Source organism: Apis cerana, linkage group LG12 (assembly GCF_029169275.1).
Source record: "Apis cerana isolate GH-2021 linkage group LG12, AcerK_1.0, whole genome shotgun sequence".
Taxonomy (NCBI): domain Eukaryota; kingdom Metazoa; phylum Arthropoda; class Insecta; order Hymenoptera; family Apidae; genus Apis; species Apis cerana.
The window spans coordinates 6615405-6627669 of record NC_083863.1 but is presented as its reverse complement, the minus strand read 5'-3'; the positions used below and the strand labels follow the sequence as shown (position 1 = coordinate 6627669).

The following is a 12265-nucleotide window of genomic DNA, read 5'->3' as shown; positions in this document are numbered from 1 at the left end:
AAAATCTTACCTTCGTTCGTGTCGAGAATGCGTCCCACCGCAGAGCAGAGAAGAATTCCACGAATACGGATGTCCTTTGTTCTCACGGGTGGAGGAGGTTGCACGCTCGAGATACCTGGCCATCGGACCGTTCTACGAAACAGAAACAACGATCGAGATAACCTGATAGCCGTTTTGCATCGCTGCGATGGATCGGCGCGTTTAATCCTTCGAGAGAGGGAAAAGAAGTTTAATTGGGAAGAGTGGAGGAATGCATTTTTGTTTCTTAAAGACAGGTTTAGATTGAGTTGGTTGAGATAAAACTTTCTTGGATACTCTAGTTTTTTCCTTCTTTCTTTTTTTTTCTTTTTTTTTATACATAGTAGAAACGGAGCAATCGATTTTGCTATATTTTAAATAATTGTAAAAGTAAAAGAAAAATATAAATGGATATTATCTTTTTTCTATTTTTGACGACGATAATTGGTAAAGAGAAATGAAAGAATCAAGTTTTCTTCCAAGATAAATGTAAGAAAGACATTTACTGCCTTACTTTGTTTTATTTATCGGTAAAGTGTCGTCTTCGCAAATTACATCGATTTATATTTCTTTTATAACGCAATTAACGATATCTGAGATTATATAACCACAAAGCATCGTGAAAACTTTTCTTCGAATAAAAGTGAGAGAACTCTTTCCCTCACTTAAATTAAATTTCTTCCCTAGTTTTAGATACATTGTCAGAACGCCTTCGCGAAACGCAATAACGCGTCTTTCTATAATATTCCGGATAAAACTATTCCCTTTCCAACTACAGCGTTACTTTGAATTCCCCATTGAATATATTTTCCTCTGACGCGATGAAATATTACCGCTCTCGTTACAAACATCAAACCGGCGCGTACGCGCGTGCACGAATCGGGTAAAAGAAAAACGGGTTCAGAAAATTCTCGCGGGGTAACAATGCACAATGATCAACAATTTGACTCGATGATCGATGCTCCTTTTGTGCCGATCGTGCCGTTTCAACGAAACGTTTGTTCGTTGCCGGTCCAAATCATCGCAGAATATTTCGATCGTAAATTCCATTTTTCCTTCTATTAAAGATTTCTTTACGATCGATCGAAATTCTACGCAGGGCGGGCATTCGATAGATAGGAAACAAATTATTACACGAATTAAATAAACAACATTTTGCGAATCGACCGCAATGATTAAAAACTCGATTCGGTTCATATATAGAATACATAAATCGATCGATCGGTTTCTTGCCACGGTTAAACCGGTAACCGGTAAGCAAGCCTGGGTAATTGATGCAATTACGGGGTTCATGACTATTCTATAAGTAACACGTAGATAAACGCGGAGCTCGCTCCTTGCGTGGAATAAGTTAGGAGAGGGACATACAGATATTCGTCGATTCCGTTTTTCTTTTCTCCGTGTTTCTTGTAAAATTTATAGATAAAAGATCCGATGTAATCAACCGATCTTACTTTTACACGATTTCGTTTTACCATATTACAAATACATTCTTGTACACGATGAAGGAATATAATTGTACAGTGGTGAAATTTATTCTTCAATTTGAAAATGAAAGAAAGTATTGTAATAATAGCTATAATATATTTTTTGTGATAGACAGTATGGAATGTAATTATATGCGGTATTGCTATATTCAAATTGAAAACAAAAGAAAGTGAATGAAGGATATTTTATTTTCTTCGTAATTAAAATATTTCCTTATATGCAAACTAGAAATTAGACGCAATAAATTAGACGTTAAATAAATAATGTAATAAATAGCAAAATCGTGTTTTCACTCGTTAAACGTTTTTATAACGCAAAATACATGAATAATACGCATCGACGAACATTTTTCTTCATAATTAAATGTCAAATCAAACGCATTCTTTCTTTCACTGGTACACGAAAGAAAGAAAATGTTTCATACATACGAAGGTGTATTTTTCTTTAATCTCTCGAATATTTCAAACGCGAATTTATCCTCTTCCATATTAATTAAAAAATTCTTCTGCCAATTCAATCTATATGACCAATCTATACGACCAATACGACCAATTTTCGGTGAAAGGTGTTTCGGAAAATACGCAAAAAAGAAAAAAAAGAAAGAAAGAAAGAAAAGAAACACGTGTTCGAGAGATTAACCGAACTACCGTCCTCCCAATGTTAATCTGGGATTCGTTGAAAAAGAAAGCGATCTTTAATTGGCGACGAAATAAAATTTCTTCAGGCATCGGGGAGTATTCTTTTTCTCGGCCGAAATCTGTGACTTATGTCACGTAAACCGGAATTCGGGAGTTGGGACAATTCCAAGAATGGAATTCAATTAACCATTTGCATATTCATGAAATTGATACAAGATCGAATCTTGTTTTAAAATATTTCTCATTTCTAAAAGAAATTCTTTTTTTTCTTTTAATTCCCATCGAAAAAGTTTCTTTTATTCCTGAAATGATCTTCGTTGAAATATTCCTTACTCTTGAGATATTAGATTTATTTTCAAAAATTTTTCCACTTTTCAAATATTCCTTGTTCCTGAAATCTTCCTCATATTGAAATATTATTCTCTGTTTTATATCTATATATGTATATATTCGTTTCAATATATTAAACATAATTTAACACGTAATTATCACGTGCAAAAGATGCAATCTTTCTCGGTATTTTTTTTTTTTTTTTTTGTTTAAACTCAAGAAGGTGTGAAAAATATGAATTCTATCCAATAGGAAATAACATCCGCAATAATAACGTAACTAACTCTTACATATTTAGGACAGTTACACTTTTTAATTTCACACGTAAAACTTCTTATGTAAAAAGAAAAACAAAAGACGCTGATTTTTATCAGGGATAATGGGCTTAGTAACACCGTAGACATCTTTCATTCAACTCGAGGCGACAAATTGAGACGATCTGCAAATGAATTTTCTCATTACAACTACAGCTCATTGTTACTTCTGCTCAACTCAAATTTACATTCGCAAGTTATGCTTCAGGCGATGCTTAATTTTGCATATCTACGCCTAAAGTGAATTGTGCTGTTTTAACGAGTCTGTGAAACGTTTTCTAAATTGTTAATTAATATTAACTCGGGCTCGTGTCTTAATTCTTTAACCGTGAATGAACAAGAGGAAGAAATTTCTGAAATTTTCTAATAAGATATCCAATTTTATCTTTCGAACGGAAAATTTATATCAAATTTCTCTTCTCGCACGAAACCAAGAATATTTATTTCGTGCCTTAGTTTTGATATATGTCTTAATTCATTTTCAACGAGTAATTTCTTACTCGTAATACAAACGGTAATAACCCACACTAGTTAATTCAGACGAATAACTAATAACAGTTTCTTAAAAAAAAAAAATTATGATAATGACTTTCGTTGCGCTAACCACGTGGACCGCACACGAAAAGCTAAGATATGCGATTTCTGATGCAGTGAACGAAAAATGAGAATATTCCAACATGTACGTACATATTTCGTTCATTTGCAGAAAGATGGTGTCAAACCTTAATCCTTATTATTACGTTTATGCGCGTTTCGGGATTAAAAGTCGGAATAACGAGTGGAAAAAAATTTTTTCGTTTTAATCCATCTTTCCAATTTCTGTTATAACAAATGTATCGTAACAGTGGGAATTCTCGTCGAAAGATTTATATCGCTATTAAATAGCGGCATGAGATTTGCAGCGTGTGAAAACTTTTATTATATTATTTTCTTTTATCGATGCATTTAATTTCGACACGTTATTACATGATACTTAAAACCAATATTAACTCGACGACTCGTAACATAAATTTCACGTTGTTGAATAAAAAAAAAAAAAAAAAATATCGCTTTAATATGCGCGCGATATCGTAATAATATCGAATCAATTAAACGTTGGAATTTTTCTTCTTTCATTCTTTCACGGTGAACGATATTGCGGTTTAAAATATCGATTTATTATTTAAGCTTTTGAAACAATTTTGTCGCTAGATTTTCCTTTCTTTTTTCTTATAAATCGATCCTTTCGTTCGAAAATATCTCAAGAGAATAATTTTCGTTAAAATATTGTTAAATTAAACATCGTTACAGAACATTTTGATTAATTTGATAATCGTGAAAATATCAACATTTCAGAAAATGATTAATATAGTTGTAGAAACTGGATTCACGGTCTGGTAAATAGGATAGTAATAACGTTTATATGGATGGGGAAAGAAGAAAAAAAAAAAATTCTAGTTGAATAATTGTCTGCCCAACTTTCGTACATATCACGCTCATTTAACAATCTTCATTCGCTTTAAAATTCAAATTGCAACTATATATTTTATAATAAAGAATCAGATTGGTATAGAGATTCTGATGATAAAAAGTTGAAAAATTCCAAGGCGATTAAAAAGAATGACTTATTATAACGATGAGAGACAAATAATGATTTTACAATCGATACAATTTCGAGTTTTGAACAATCTTTTTTTCCAAGAAAGGAAAGTGAAAACCTCATCAATTTTTTCCCGAGATTCGAACGAGAACATTGAATTCCGGACTTTCTCGCAGATGTCTCGACCCGTTTACGAGCAAAGTTTCAACAATGTTAATCATAGGAGTTGAACTCGACGAGTCGGATGTTTTTCAAGGCATCCTCGTAATTCACATAGAAAAGAAGCGTATTAAGCTTCGTTGGTTTCTCGCAATTTAACGCCGATGCGCCAATCTGTGCATTATGATTAACAGCGGAAACACGGGCAGCGATGAAATCAAGTATCGTTCGTTTTTATTTCCCTGATGAGCTGTAAATTCCGCCCTCGTCGCGTCAATTGAAACACGAGCGCAAATATCCTGCTTCTCTCGTCTCTCCGATGACGTAACGAGAATGGATGCACGCGAATAACGTTGACCTGTTCCACTTGAGATTCAACAAAAATTCGACATCGATCCTTTGGATCCTAAAAAAAAGAAAGAAAATATTTAATTAATAATAAATCGATATCGATCTTGTGGTTTATTTTTAAATATTTTTGATAAATAAAATGCAAAATTTTAGAAAAAAAATCCCTTTAGACGAGTGTAGCGAACTTGTGTATTTACCAAACTTTTTGAAACTCTAAGAATTCGATCTCATTTTTCATTTCTTGCGACGAATCATTTAGAAAATCCGTAATTACGCGGTTGCTCAATAATAAATATAACCAGTCTATGCTTTGCGTTTTTTTCAAATTTTAGAAACATTTGAAAAAACGAATATTATGCAAATATTACGCAAGTTAGTAGATCGTGCAACGTTTCGTTTTTCGAACGATATTTCGTTTCAAATGATTTCATCGGTATAAGATTTTTTACAAATTTTTCGCGGAACCTGAATGTTTGATTCCTGAAAAAAGTCAATGATCATTAATTCCCTATCAGTGTCTATATAACCATTAATTTTCGAACGTGATCAACGTGAAAAAACAAAATCGTTGAACATCGAGTCAATTATTTATTAAAATTTCACGTTCACTCTAAAAAAAAAGGAAATAATCAAAATAAGATAAAACGATCATACCTATGAATTAAAAATGTCGCAACCATCTATCATAAAATTTTACTTCGCTTTCATATTCCTCTCTAAAAAAAAAAAACTTCTCTCTAAACTTCTTTCTCTCCAAACTTTTTCTTCCTGCAAACCGATTTCGAATTAAAGAGCGAACGAACATGCTCGCGATAAAAAGCAAGAATTATTTGCGACCTTGTTTAGACAGAAAGAGAAGCAATTTCTGTCTAAAATCGTTTAAAACTTTCTTATTCCAAGTCGAAACTCGTTTCCACGTGGAAAACGCGTACGTAATTTACTCACAGCTTCCTTTTAACGAACGATCCCCGTATCATGACGACTCGAAACGAATTTCCAAGCGAGATAACCTCTTGATCCAGCAACCAACGAAATAACTCCACAACTTCGAATCAAGATTTCTTAGCGCGCTTGAACTTCTTCTTTCAAAAAGAAGAAGAAGAAAGAAAAAAAGAACGAAAAGTTTCAGCGTGAAAGTTAAACGTAAATTGGAGGCGTGTGTGTGTCTGTTATTTATTAGAGAATTCTTATTATCATATGAAAGTCGGTTTTGTTTTTCGCGTTCGTCCCGGACCACGTCCGATCTAACATTTTTATGCGTGTCTTCCGGTGACACGCTGCCGGAATACGGCAGTAGAAACGACAGTGGTTATTCCATCGTTATTCTATCGACGTCTATAGTCTGGAATGGACACGTTTGTTTTGTCTGGCGCTCGATTCGATGTACGTGTCACTCTTAGATTTATTGACGGGAAGTCGCGCTTCTCACCACGCATTCTCGTATGCATTTTTGATAAAATATGTAAAAGTTGTTGAATATTTTATATAACTTTCCTTTTAACGAGTAATCATGGAGAGACATCAGAAAGAATATGAATTTTTCACAATTTTATCGAAACATAAAATTTGAAAATACTTAACACTTCTTATCTCGAAGAGAAGAGTATTGAAGCGGTTGAAACGAACTTGTTTCAATCTCAATCGAATCCACAACACAAGACTCGAGAAGAGGTCGTGCACTCTCCTTGTCAGAGACCTTCGAGCATCATTCACTCACGAGAAACCGGCGTTAATTCAAAAGGAAAGCTTCCAACATTCACTCCGCTATCAATACACACCGTTTGTCATAATTCATGCTTGAATTTTTCTCGCCTTTTCCTTTCCATCCGTTTCCTTCTTTTCTCTCCCCTTTTTCAAGAGAGTTGATATATAGATCGAGAAAGTCTGTCCGAAGCACGGGGGGGACAAGTTCAACGAGATAAATGATCGATATATCGGCCGTTAAATATTAATAAGCGAAGTTTAAATCTACTTACTCGACAATGTATAATTAATGATTTTTCATGTAATCGGATTCAATCTTCCTTTCAATTCCTCTCGTTTCGCACAATCGATCCATCATACGGAGAAACGAATAAACACATTGGTGCGTTGTGTATTATCGTTCCGTTCGAGAAACGATCATTTTTTTTAGAAATAATTACGCGAAACAGATACACACGCCAATTTCTTCGATCGTTTAGTATCGTAACGACGTAGCGTAACGGAGACTGGAGTAACGGTTAAGCGACATAATTATTGCTAAATTTCTCAGGGGAAAGAAAGGGAAAGCTGTGCAACTCGGAATAAAAAGAGCCGCGAACCCAACTCTGCTCGGATCGATGCAGTACGATCACGGTTTTCTTTGATCTCACACCCAATGGGTTAAGAAGCTAAAAAGCACGGACAGAATTTATATATTGATATATTCGATATACGATTCCTTTCTAAAGTGATAAAATATTTTTAACGGTGAATTAGTGGGATCCAATTACTTGAAATGCGCATAATAAATTATCGTGTGCAAAGAATGCAGATAATTTTGATCCAATTTCGACCGTTTTGTCTTGTTGGATAATTAACAATTCCAATTATTGGAATAATATTTCGTGGAGATAAGGGAAGTTTATAATTTGACGAAAATTATGAGACACGAAGCGATATGCAATTTTGATTGCAAATAATACGTACATTCTTCGATACGTTTTATATGCGTAATTAATTAAGATTCTTTTAGTAATCACGTGAGATGGATCAATAAAAGTTGATCAAGTGTCTTTTTTCAATGTTACAATTCGAAACAAAAACATTTTTATTATTGAGTCGAAGAAATCAAATATAATCGTGGATGTATATTTATATTTTATTTTATTTTTATATTTTATATTTTATTTTATGTTTCCCATTTGAAAATCTAAATTGAATGGTATATACACGTGAAATTTATTTTTTTCCATATTTATTGCATTTTCTCTGCATATCCTTCTCCTCGTTTCCTATGAGTTGATATTTAATAATTAAAATCCTCTCTTTATATGAACATCAATAATACTCATTTGATTTATGAGACGCACGATTCGGTTCCTTTAATTGACTATATGTTCGTAGTTATTAGAAGTCAATTAAACTGAGTTTTATCATATTCCCTTATAAATTTCTTTTCTCATAAATAATACTTCCAACGGTTGATTGCATTGTAAATTTGTTGCATAATTAAATTTCAATATTTTCTCTATCTTTTACGTAAAATGGAACCTGCGTTTCTCGTTATATCGATTCGAGTTTTACTTGGAAAAAATATAACTTTTACCGCGCTTAATCTTAACCAGCAATATTATCATAATCCTATTACATCTCCCGTGCAACATTTGTAACATTAAAAGGAATAACGGCAAAAAGGCTGCAAAGTTAGTTCCTCCACTGCGTGACATAAAAATATTATCTTTATATTTGCACGTTCTCCGCGTAGGTATTTTCTTAACCGGTGGACTTCCATTCCAGCAGGAAAAATGGAAAGACTTCGAGAGTCGGACAATAGACCACAAAGACGTAGTCGTCATACACGGAAGTCGCACGGCTCTACTCGTCGAGATACGTAGGCGAAACTGTTACAGGCAAAGGCGGCTTATCGGCAACATGAAAAGTCGACGAGACTGGTTAAGACAGTGGAATGAGCTAAAAATAAATACTCGTTTATGTAAAACGACCTCTTATAGAAATCGGTCAGTAATACGAAAGATGGAAAAACAAACGTGGTAAATATTTTACGATTTCGCTTCTTTCCTAATCGAGAAAGAAGAAAAATTATCGAATCGAAGGAAGTATTGCTTTGAAAAAATTTTAATACGATCGATATGAAAATATAATAAAATTAGGATGAAATATTTCATCCATAGAATCTTCATCGAAAAAAAAAAAGAATGAAAATCTTGATAATCCTTGTACGATTTTATTTCTCCTGATGATGGTTAGATCAGAAGAATGAATCTGTAAAATTAAAAGGAATATTTCCGTTATTCCCATTGAAAAACCTCTTTTCAGACAAGTAAGTTGCCCCTGAAAGATTAATTAAGCTACGCGAGTTGCTTCTTGTTATTTTTCATCGCTAACCAAGAGTAAAACTTTCATCTCGTTCGCCTTATTCGAGTTCTAGAACGCGACCAAACAGTTTCCTTCCCGTGATTTATGTCGCAAAGGGAAATCTTCGCGTCACGCGTCTAACTTAACGCGTGACATTTATACCACGGATGTGGTATCACGAATGATTTCAAATGTATTTCGCGAAACGGCCATTTATTTATTGAATAGTAGAATCCTAATCGATAATCCGATTTATAAAAGGCACGATAAAAAAAGGAAAGTAAATTAATTTATAAGATTATTATTGCAACGTAATTAAACGTGACATAGATGCAAGCATGAATATAATTAAGCTTAGATGTTTATTACTATAGAATATGAAAATATAAAACGATTGAAATGAAGAAAAGTAAGAGAAAATTAATTTATGAAATAAGGCTATCTGAATTTTATTGAGACGTATATATTTATATAAACTAGTTTAACTACTTATTGATATTAAAATACGGGAAAGGAAGGAAAATAAGCGCGAATTAAGTTATAAAAATTCTTACTTACGCCCATATCGATCCTTATTATTATTTCAATACCTGCCAATTTTTCCAGACGCTGATATACCTATATATCGTTACACATGAATAAAAAGTTTCGTCTTTTTTCTTTAATTCTCGAATATTTGCTTTATTTAAAATTATTCCCTCGAAATATAAAAATGTTCAAATAATTCAAAGAAATCATCGTTACATCGCATATTTGATGTCGACTTGTTACTAAGAAATTGAATAATAATGAGAATTACAGGTATAAGGATTGACAGCATTTAAATTACGTTTAAAGTCGCGACTGAGTTGAAACGGTCCACTCTGTTTTATATTCCGTCATTTTATAATTCCTTCGGCATCATTAGCCTGGACATTTACGATACAGGCGTAGCGTTCCAGCATTTACAATATTTATATGCGCATTATTTTCAAACATACATATATATATATATATATACGTATGTAGATGACAGCATTAACATATCGTGTTCCTCGTTACGTAACATCACGCGTATTTGTGCACTAAAACCGATAAAATGTAAATAGATCAACACATTTTTCTTACCATTCAACGACTTTCACTAATATACTATTCCTACTATGCAAGCAGTTCCACTACTGTAGAATCGAACTGCTACGCTACACTACAGATACGTTTCCTATTTCGTTTTAATGTGACCGCACCCTTTTCATAATGGCACTGGTATTGTAAAAGGAATCGCTATCAACGTGGAAGATAATGATTGGCAAACAGTATGCATTATGAAAGTAGAAATTTAGAAACGAAGAATTGACTCGTATTACTTGATAGCAAGTGATTCGAAACAAACTTTTAATTCAACGCAAACTATTTATCGAAATTAATTAAATTTACTTTCCGAAAAGTGGAGATTTAAAAATTGGAGAAAGATCTTTAAGATCGAAATTGTGTAATTTATTATAACCATTTAAAAGTTTAGTATCGAATGGAGATCTAAGGTTCTTAGAGAAGATGAATGAAGTTGTCCCGTTCTGTTCGACAAGTTCAAAAGAATGTAGTATAGACAAGTCTAGAATATCAAGTTTAAGCATACAAGATATAAAAAGTATTGGAGTAGATATTGGAAAATGGAGATTTCTCGCAACTTCTTCCAGTGCCTCTAAAATGAAATATTTTTTGCGAGTGAAAACCATCCCTTTGACAACCCTCTTCCGTGACTTAAGAAATAAAAAGTAAACATCCTCTTCGTAACGAATCTCAAAGAATTCCTTTAAAGAATCAATTAGATTTCTACGATTAGCAATGCAATACTTCTTACTTCTCGAAAAGTCCCTAATCAATTATTCATCATCACCGAGGCGGATTATCCTTTCACAATTTTTTTTCACCCGAAACTTTATATCTACGTCCTTTCACCCGGAACGAAATTTGGATCAACAATTCAAAAGTGCACGAAAGAAAGAAGTGTATCCATACGTATACATATACACGTGTATATATATACACAAAATAATCGATGGCTTTCCTTTTCTCGGTAAAACGAAGGATCGGCTTATTCGATCACCATACACAGGAAACGGCACTTGTTCTCCACCTCTTCTTCTCGATTCCTCGAAATCTCCTGTACTTTCCCTCACGTCACGTGACACGGTCGTTTCTAATTGAACTCGACTTTTCGGCTGTCGTCCTGTGGAAGAAAGGTCCCTCTAATTATCGTCCTAATTATCGAATTCATTAGAACGGTATCCATCACGGATCGTCTCGTTACAACACGCTAACAATGACATCGATGCTTTGTCCCCGGGTTGATGGATGGTTTAAGAAAGGAAGGAAGGAAGGAAGGAAGGAAGGAGGAAAGATTGTCTCCGAAATGTTCTCGTTAAGGCGACGTTTTCTTTCAGATTGTCGCTGTGAGATCGTTGGCAATTCGGGGAGAAAAACTTTAATTCAAAGGGAAGGAGAGAAGGTAGAAAGTATTGTAGACTACCGTGCAGTAGCGATCGTAATCCGAGAGGAAGTTGACTTGGAGCCGCAAATCTCATTATCAAAGGTAAAAGTCGAGGCTCTACCTAATCCGTACAGCGTCCATCAATCCGTACAATGATATTATCCTGGAAATTGTTCTTGAATTATCTCTACGTATTACTTTCGACATTTGCACAGAAACCGATCGATTTAAATCTATTTGTGATAGCGAAGGATATAAGCGACGATATATAATATAATGCAATATGATGCAATAAAGTTTTTTTTTTTAGATTTTCAAGTAAAAAACGAGAAATTCAAGAAACCTATAATTCCTACATGCGTAATTTCTTCTTTATAATAAAACAATAATAGTTTTGAATGATTTGTGAATGAATTGGGCGTATGCAATAATTTAATTCTTAATTATCAAGTAGATAGCTTCTTGATTGGCTCAAGAAAATTTTAATCTACTTGATCGATTGTAATGGAAAAAAAATTTTTTAATTATTTAATTAAAAATATTTATTCCTTCAATTTCATATTTATATCCTAGATTCGAACAAGTATATAACTTATATACTTCGTCTCATACTTACGAAGAATAAAAATTCTATGTCATGAATATCTTATAATGATATGACACGACGTGCGATACTTTCGAATATTATGTTTCACACGTACGTCATTTTTGAAACATGCTCCCGGATATCCATTGATCCATCTGCTATAGATATATCCGAAAAACGAGAACAGAATTAAAGAGCCGAAAATCGAGTATCGTGTATCGAATCGATTGCCGTCAATAGTCCGATTAAAGAAGAGGCCGAAATGGCCTGCAG

General features: G+C 33.5%; 1 long non-coding RNA gene across 2 annotated transcripts in view; it reads right to left on the bottom strand.

Moving 5' to 3' along the window:
- Positions 1-11966, bottom strand: part of LOC108003859 (uncharacterized) — a 29000-nt gene extending 17034 nt beyond the window's left edge. The window contains exon 1 of one of the 2 annotated variants that reach the window (XR_009832121.1): positions 11-11966. This is a non-coding gene — a long non-coding RNA (uncharacterized LOC108003859). The remainder of the gene's footprint in view (positions 1-10) is intronic. The other variant, XR_009832122.1, reaches the window with a different exon arrangement.
- Positions 11967-12265: the final 299 nt, after the last annotated feature.